The sequence below is a fragment of the Corythoichthys intestinalis genome, chromosome 1, assembly GCF_030265065.1.
Source record: "Corythoichthys intestinalis isolate RoL2023-P3 chromosome 1, ASM3026506v1, whole genome shotgun sequence".
NCBI classification, from domain to species: domain Eukaryota; kingdom Metazoa; phylum Chordata; class Actinopteri; order Syngnathiformes; family Syngnathidae; genus Corythoichthys; species Corythoichthys intestinalis.
This window is the reverse complement of record NC_080395.1, coordinates 64,567,506-64,576,749: the sequence shown is the minus strand read 5'-3', so window position 1 is coordinate 64,576,749 and position 9,244 is coordinate 64,567,506.

The window sequence follows — 9,244 nt, the reverse complement described above, 5'->3', positions numbered from 1 at the left end:
CTGACACCTGTGTTCCAGTAGCTTCTAATTCTTGGCAGATCTGCTTTTTAGTGATTCTCGGTTGAATCTTCAACCTCCTGACCAATTTTCTCTCAGCAGCAGGTGATAGCTTGCGTTTTCTTCCTGATCGTGGCAGTGACAAAACAGTGCCATGCACTTTATACTTACAAACAATTGTTTGCACCGTTGCTCTTGGGACCTGCAGCTGCTTTGAAATGGCTCCAAGTGACTTTCCTGACTTGTTCAAGTCAATGATTTGCTTTTTCAGATCCATGTACGTATATTTTTGACCCAGCAGATTTAATCACTTTTTCTGTTAACCCATAATAAAGTCATAAAAGAACCCAACTTCAAGAATGTTTTTTTGTGACAAAGAAGTATCTGTTCCAATCACTCTATCGGAGAAAAATCAGAGTTGTAGGAATAACTGGAAACTCAAGAGAGCCATGACATTATGTTCTTCACAAGTGTATGCAAACTTTTGACCACAACTGTATATTGACTATGCGTCCCATGATCACTCTGGGCTCACGCAGCCAATGGCATGGGACTTGCATGGATCTAACGTAGCACATTTAGGTTGCTATTTGATGATATCTACTGTGTGCTCGCGAGTGTTGTCAGCCATTAAAAAAAGTTAACAAACGCCACACAAGTCACGTCTGCTCATTACTGCACAGCACTAGCATTTGACAATCGACTTTCATAAACAGGACGAGTTTGAAGTACAGCGCTCTTAATTTGCCCCTCATTATTCATCATGTAACCGTAAGTTAGGTCTCTGTGACCCACGGACTCAACCTGTCTGTTGTCAAAGCAAGGTTATTTGTAGCAGCCAAGTCGGCAACAATATCTTGTAGGTCTTTGTTGTACGTGTCCGAAAGGACGGTCTTTGTTTAATATGTACGAGTGGGGATAGCATACCAGCTCACCCAAAATGCTGCCAAATAGGGGTGTGACAAAATATCGAAATGGTGATATATCGTGATACTTTGTATCCCAAAAGGTTATCGATATGCTCCTGCCAAGAATCGAGATATCGTTTTAAAATGGTGTCAATGTCTAAAAAAAAATAAAATAAAAATAACACAACAAGTTGCTACCAAAATCTCCCACCATAATAGTGTCTCAGTTAACTCTAAGGCTGCCTTGATGGTGCTCGACACCCAATCCATTTAGACTGGGAACGTTCGTTTTTCGAAATCAGAGCATTCACAGTCATCCTGTCGGATTTTCAGGGCATTTACAGGTCACTTGTTGTTCATTTTATGGCATTTACAAGTCATTGAGTTTTGAGTTTGAGTCACTGCCTATTCAGTTGGGTGATTCCCAGGTCACTTTTTGTTCTGTAACTCAAAATAAACAGGAAGTGACCCATAAAATACCCCAAAATCAACAAGAAGTAACGGAAAATTAACAGGTAAATGACCTTAAATGGCCCAAAATTACCTCATTGCCTGGAATTGGCTGCCACTACCGGCCATAGACGTTCAGTTCGTTTGAAGTGGGAGGGAGTCCGTTCATTCGCTGCCATCCTTTCCAGTTCAAATGGATTGGACATCTACTAGTGATAAAATCAATCCAATTCACAGCAGAAGCTTGTTTTTTCTGTTTATTAGTTGTTTGTAGAATATCCTAGAATGATTTTTCGACCAATGTATCGATAATCGTTGTATTGCCATATCGTCAGATCATCGTTATCGTGAGCTGTGTATCGCAAATAGTATCATACAGTGAGGTACCAAGAGGTTCCCACTCCTGCCAAACAACGGCTCTGTAAGATATTGAAGCCGGCAAGCCACCTCCTTAAGTTACTGTGCGCCACAGCTCCCACCTTTCATGCAGTTTGGGGGAGGAGTGGAGGAGGATTGCTAGCGTCAGAGTTTAGCGAGGGACACGACAAAAATACATTCGGAAAATACATTTTGGGAGCTTTTCATTTGGATCTAATGTTTTTGCGTATAGAATCGAAGAGGGCGTATTGAACGGTTCAATATAAAACCGAGTATTGTTGCATCATTAGTAATAACATTAATAACAATTAATTCATTAATAATAACACAATATTAACGGCTCCCATTTGACTGATTTAATTTTAAAAACCTAATGGAACAAAATGTCATTATACGTACTTTTCAAAAATAAAAACACTTTTTTGAGCTAAAACCTGATGGAACAGATGCCCATATGCCAGGGGGAAATATTAACTAGCTCACAGAAGTGAATTTGGGTTATCACATAAATCATTGTGTATGAACAAAACTAGACTGCAATCTTTTAACTCCGTGACTACAACAAGACACAAACAAGCACTGTAAAACCGTTCTGTTCAGTCCAATGAAACAACATTTGTCCCTTTTGTCATGAAACATTAAAACTGTGAAAATGCATTTAGTTTCTGTCCCCTCAAGTTTTGTTGCTGTTCCCTTTGACGTTCATTGTCACTTGTGGTCCATGAGGGAGACATGTTCTTATCTCTCCGTGGAGGGGCATTCTTTCCCGCCCGACAATGTTTATGACGCCTGCAGCACTTTGAGTTGCCTAGTGATATAAAAATCCTGCCATTGTTCAACTTGGGGATGTTCTGACTTTGTGGGAAATTGATGATCCAACTGATTATCTTACACAACAAATGAGCCCAGGTTAGATTTCATTCACTGGAATACGATTGCAATCCATCAATAAGAAGTGTCTCTGCATGGGCAAACAGTCCATCCATCTGTCCATCTTCTACAGTGCCTGTTGTAGTTGGGGTATCTGGGGAACTGGAGCCTATCCCTCAGACTGTGAGCAAAAGGCAGGTTATACCCCGGACAAGATTGCCTGAATGAAATAAGTTTGAGGGAAATTGTACAAGGTTAACAAATTGTTTCAAAAAGTCAGGGGTAAAAAGAAGAAAAATGCTCTGTAACCTACTACATTGAAACAATAAATCTTTCCTTTCAGAAAGGAATATTAATTTACACCTGACTGCAGATTTCTGTTATTTCACCATTTTTGACAAAGAAAAGGGAGTCAGGCACTGTGACCATTACCTTTCTATATGAGGAAACAAGTGAACATTTTCATCCTTCCTTAGTCTCTTCTGTATGCTCCTCTAAAGGAAACATCACTGAAATCAAATCAGGTTTTGATAATCTAGGTCACTAGGAAAGAAGATGCAACCATGAAAGAAGACCACATTTTTCTGATAAGTGCCGAACAGTAAATTTCGCTTATTCTCGCAAAGTGAGAGAATATAATTTGACATCTAATTTTATAATTTTGTATGCTGAAAATGACCCCACATTAAATGCCAAAAATGCCGCTAGCTCATACGTATCAGCGTGAATCCCACCACCATAAGCCCAATTAAGTAGGCATCTTCCACATCCTCGACGTGCAGCTTCGAGAGGCACACAAACTTCTACTTGCTCCAGGAACCCATCGTGTATTTGACGGGATAGGTACCACCGTGGCACGGTTCCCCTTTACCTGCTCTTTTTTCGTCTTTTTTCAAGACTCAAGTTTGAAAAAAGACTATTTGAACACCAAATTAATTTTTATACAGAAAATAATTTCAGTACATCCGAAACAAATGATTATAGCAATATATTGGAGAGAAAAAGCATGTTATTTTGCCTCATTCAAATCTTAATATCTGAACATTTAAATATGTAAACTAAAGTGCAATCACATTCATAAATGAATGGCTTCTGGTTTTTGAAATGTAAATAAACCAATCTATTGTGATGAAACAACAAAATTGCAATAAGTGCATTAACCATCAAAGTGAGGTCTAACTGTAACTGTAATCTTGAAATAAATCTGAATAAGGAAAAACATTGCAATCAAATAATGCAAAATGGTTAGATCTGAGAGCAGCTGAGATCTGTCTTGACAGAACATCGCTTCAATGATATATGGCGCCATTTAGCATCGTGAATGGGGAGAGTAGCTGAGATCTGTCATGACAGAGCATCGCTTCAATGATATCTAGTGCCATCCTGCATCGTGAATGGGTATCATGTCTAGACCGTGAATATAAGACGACCCCCTCTTTTTCAGTCTTATTTCAATCCAAAAAACACTGTCTTATATTCGGGCCAATATTTGTCCCAGTTCCTGTCTGCCACTTTTTATCCTGCAACTACTACTTCACTCCCCACTGGATGCGTGCCATGTACCGTAGCACTTTGCACCATGCACTGCATAACGACTTTTCTCAGCTTACACGAGTCTGCCTCCTCGCCTGGTCCTCAATGTACTCCCCCCCCCCCCCCCCAATCTCCTTTGTGTAATTTATGGACAACTGCAAAATGACGATGACCTCCATCCTGGACGCACTGTGTGAGTGTGTTGCCATTAATTGAATCAAAGTAGTATCTATTATAATCTATTAGAACTAGTATCTATTAGAAAGGAGTATCTAAGCATTTTGGAACCAGAATGTCCTAGTGAAATCTTGCCTTGGTAGTAAAATACCCCTCTCTGCGTGCAAGCGCATATGGAACCCTGCTGAAGCAGGAGTGTGAAGTGAGTGAATGTTTTATCTTTGTATTATTGTGAAATAGGAAAGCTTGGTGTCATTGAAGATGATTGTAGTCCGCAATCTCTGTGATGTCACCAACCACATTGCCAAAGCTCACCAGCTTCCCACTCAGGGCAAAGTGTCAAAATTTTAAATACTGAATATTCAGATACGATCCAGTCAACTACAGTGAAGAAAATAAGTATTTGCACAGCCTGCTATTTTGCAAGTTCTCCTACTTAGAAATTATGGAGGAGTCAGAAATTTTCATCGTAGGTGCATGTCCACTGTAAGAGAGATAATCTCAAAAGAAAAATCCAGAAATCAAAATGTATGATTTATTTAACAATTTATTTGTGTGATAAAGCTGCAAATAAGTATTCTAACACCTGAGAAAAAAATGTTAATATTTGGTACCGTAGCCTTTGTATGCAATTACAGAGGTCTAACGTTTCCTGCAGTTTTTCACCAGTTTGCACACACTGCAGGAGGGCTCTTGGCCAACCCATCAGTCAGGTTTCTGGGCTGTCGCTGAGAAACACAGAGTTTGAGCTCCCTTCAAAGGTTTTCTATTGGGTTTATGTCTGGAGACCGGCTAGGCCATGCTAGAACCTAGATATGCTTCTTACGGAGTCACTCTTTCGTTTTCTTGGCTGTGTGCTTCGGGTCCTTGTCATGTTGGAAGACCCAGGCACGACTCATCTTCAATGCTCTTACTGAAGGAGGAAGGTTGTTCCCAAAAATCTCACAATACAGGGCCCCAGTCATCCTGTCTTTGATACAGTGCACTTGTCCTGTCCCATGCGCATTAAAACACCTCCAAAGCATGATGCTACCCCCACATGCTTCACTGTAGGGATGGTGTTCTTGGGATAGTACTCATTATTCTTCTTCCTTCAAACACGGTTAGTGGAATTTTGACCATAAAGTTCTATTTTGCTCTCATCTGATCACAAAACCTGCACCCATGACTCTTCTGCATCATCCAGATGCTCATAGGGAAACTTAAGACGGGCCATGACATGTGCTGGTTTAAGCGGGGAAAACTTCCGTGCCATGCATGATTTCAAACCATGATGTCTTTGTGTATTACCAACAGTAACCTTGAAAACAGTGGTCCCAGCTCTTATCAGGTCATTGACCAACTTTTGTCATGTAGTTCCGGGCTGATTCCTCACCTTTCTTAGGATCATTGAGACTCCATGAGGTGATATCTTACACGGGGCTCCACCCCGACTGAGATTAACCGTTATGTTTAGCTTCCGTTTTCTAATGATTGCTCGATCAGTGGACCTTTTTTCACCAAGCTGCTTGGCAATTGCCCTTTCCAGCCTTGTGGAGGTGAACAATTCTGTCTCTGGTGTCTATGGACAGTTCTTTGGTCTTGACCATTTTCCAAGTTTGAGTATTACTGATTGTATGGGGTGGACAGGTGTTTTTATGCTCCTATCGACTTCAAACAAGTGCATTTGATTCAGGATAATACATGGAGTGCAGGTGGGCACTTAATAGGGGGATTAACAGGTCTTTCAGGGTCATTAGTCGGCTGAGTTGATTTCAACAAATTCCATGCAGTTTGTCAGCTATTTGTTAGTTTCAAGGCTCCACAGTGGCTATGCTAGCGCGAGTCAATGGTAGTTAAAATCAACCACATCGACTAATTAAACCCCCTGTAACGCGAAAATTAAGCCTTATGTGAAAAATTCTGATCTTTCCCTTTAAATTCAATTATCGGAAAGTCAATTACATGCGATGACATTTTTCTGTTGTCATTCTTATGTCGAGGCAGCAAAGGGAGAAAAATTGGTAACAAGTAACTGATAAATTACTTTTAAAGTAACTTAGTTACTTTCATAATAAATTAATCAGTAAAGTAACTAGATTACTTTTTATAGGTTTAATCAGTAGGGGAGAGTGGGGGGAGTTGTGCCAGTTTTGACATAAAGTGACTTTAAAGTGAGGTCATGATAGTAATCTATCCAACTGCAATATGAACATATATTTCAGAATGTGGTGCATCTATGGGAACAATCATTTTGGATCTGAACTATAGTATTTAAGAAATATAGCTTTCTCAAAAAAAGTGGTCTTTTGGCACAACTTGCCCCTAGTGGGGGGTAAGTTGTGCCTTTGGAGAGAATGCATTGGGGTAAATTGTGCCATTGATTATTGAAGTGAAACAGTATATTTTATCTCTGCTAGAAAAATAAAATTCAAAATTATTCATTTAAGGTTTATTTAAACTTATTTTGCAACATCAAAGGCCCATTTTCTACAAGCCCATTGCACCAAATAAGCACATCAGAGGTCACTTTTCAATAAGATCTCGCGCTCCATGAACACATCAGAACAAAGTTTAGTCAAAATAAACAAGCAAAACAAAACAAAAAAATCAGAGTTCTATTTAAAGGTAATTCATTCAAATTTTCTGAAACAAGGCCTAGCGCCACATAAACATGTTCAGAACAAAACAAAATTCTAATAAAGACCAAATTGAATGCAATCTTATTCACAGATCTGGCCTACTACATAACATCCCACTTGCTGATGTTACAGGGGAATATACATTTCTGCTCCCTTATGGCTGTACCACCAGGTTTTTGTGGTGTGGGTTATCTTCTGTAGGAATGACTACATTTCTTTGAAAGTGAAAATGGGCTCTCCATCCACAGACCTCTTATTACTTTGCCTTATAAACTTGGCACTGACGTTGGCGCCATCAGCCTTCTCAACCAATCCGACATAGTTGTAGGATTTGGTTTTGCCTGCAAAGTTCACAATGACAAAGTCCCCAGCAGACGGATCCTTGTCAATATCATCATCCTGCATAACTTTCATCGTCAGTGGTGTCGTTAAGTAGGATGGAAATGTCACTATCTTCTGAGCTACTGAAGACAGTCACTTTCTTTTTAGGTTTGGTTGGTTTAGACCGTTTCAGCGTCCCTTTTTACTTTCACTCCTTTTCTTTTTTTCACCCTTTTCATTTTCTCTGTCGTGTGTAGTCTGCTTCATCATCGTCAGTGGTGTCATTAATTCAGGGGTGTCCAAACTTTTTGCGAAGGGGGCCAGATTTAGTGTGGTAAAAATGTGGGGGGGTGAACTTGGCTGATGTCCTTTATGTAGAACGGGGTAGCCAACGTCGGTCCTTGAGGGCCCCTATTCAGCTTGTTTTTATGAGGAGCAGCATTTCGTGTGTAAGCTACTTCATATGCTGGTAGCAGGTACTACTGACCAATTTATTAAGTCTGTGTGCGGGCCAGACGTTATTTATTTTATAACAGGGGCTGGGGGCCGGATGAAATTTGACCACGGGCCGCATTTGGTCCCCGGGCATGTCTGCATTAATTGGAATGGCCAAGGTGTTTTCTTCTGAGCGACTGTACACAACCGCTTTCTTAATTTTCTTGAGTTTAGTTTGATTTTATTCTTTAAGAGCCCTTTTCATCTGACTGTGAGTTGTGCCACTGGCACAACTTACCCCAGGCCCTGTGGCACAAATCACCCCAACCCCACCTTTTGGGAAAAATTGCATCATCCATAAATTGTGAGCGAACATTGTGCTAGCTGTACAGATTCATAGAGTAGCTTACCAAAGCACTAAAACGTGTGAAATGTTTTCAAACTTAACACAACTGTTCAGACACAACAATCAAAAAAACGTGATCATAGAAATTTTACTTTGAAAGGCAAAAAACAGTTTTCTTAACTTAAATGTGCTTACTTCTCATGCAATAATGCTCTCTCCTTTTCAGGATGAGTGAAATGACCAAGTCTTCAAAAATGTGTGGTCACATGACAAATTTTTTCGATGGTTGCCTAGAAACAGGGGGTGGCACAACTTCCCCACTGGCACAAATCACCCCACTCTCCCCTAATCAGTAATTAATTTAAAACTTTTTCAAGTAATCTGTGACTACACTGTATAGGACCCAAGTATATAAATATTGATCCTCATAGCCCAATTTTAAAGGTTTTGTATCAGAGCCAACCAATTAGTTGCGGAGTGATTGTTTTTCTATCTGCTTGCATAACAAATCCTGGCAAAGCTGACTTTCACCCTAAAGAGGGATTCCTACAAATGCCTACAGTCAGGTTACTCTGTAAATTGCTCCAACCCAGCATACAAATTTGCCACCACTAAATGAGTACAACCAGGAAGATAAGTGAAATAAGGTTTCATTCCATGAAATCGTTTGGGTCTATTCCATTACTCATTCGAGCACGTTTGTGAGGGTGGAGTCTCCAGGGAACCACATGAATGTGGAGCTGCACGAGCCTGGCCTCCACCCACACCTTTCTCAGAATCACATTATATTAGGAAGCAATCGTGAGGGAACGATTAGGAAGATGTCGGAAACTAGCCTGCAAACACTCACCTTTAAGACACATGATGGAAAAGTAATGGTTGATTAAGCCTCAATTAAAATTACATTTCACACAACATAAAATACTGAATTTACCAATATGGGGTACATGTTAGTAAACAGTGGGACCAGATGAAGAATTTGAGAATACAGATGACTAAATTAAAGGTAAATTTTGTAAATTTAAAGAACAGATTAGTAATTTATGGAACTGTATTAGGTAACTGAGGAAAATTAATAGTAAACTGAGTGTATTGAATTCAATATTGAATTGTTGGACTTGTGTGCTTGTTACGTATTTCCCATAATGAACACTGTGTTAAATAAGGGTGCGTATTGCCTCATATCTAGCGATACGATTCGTATCACG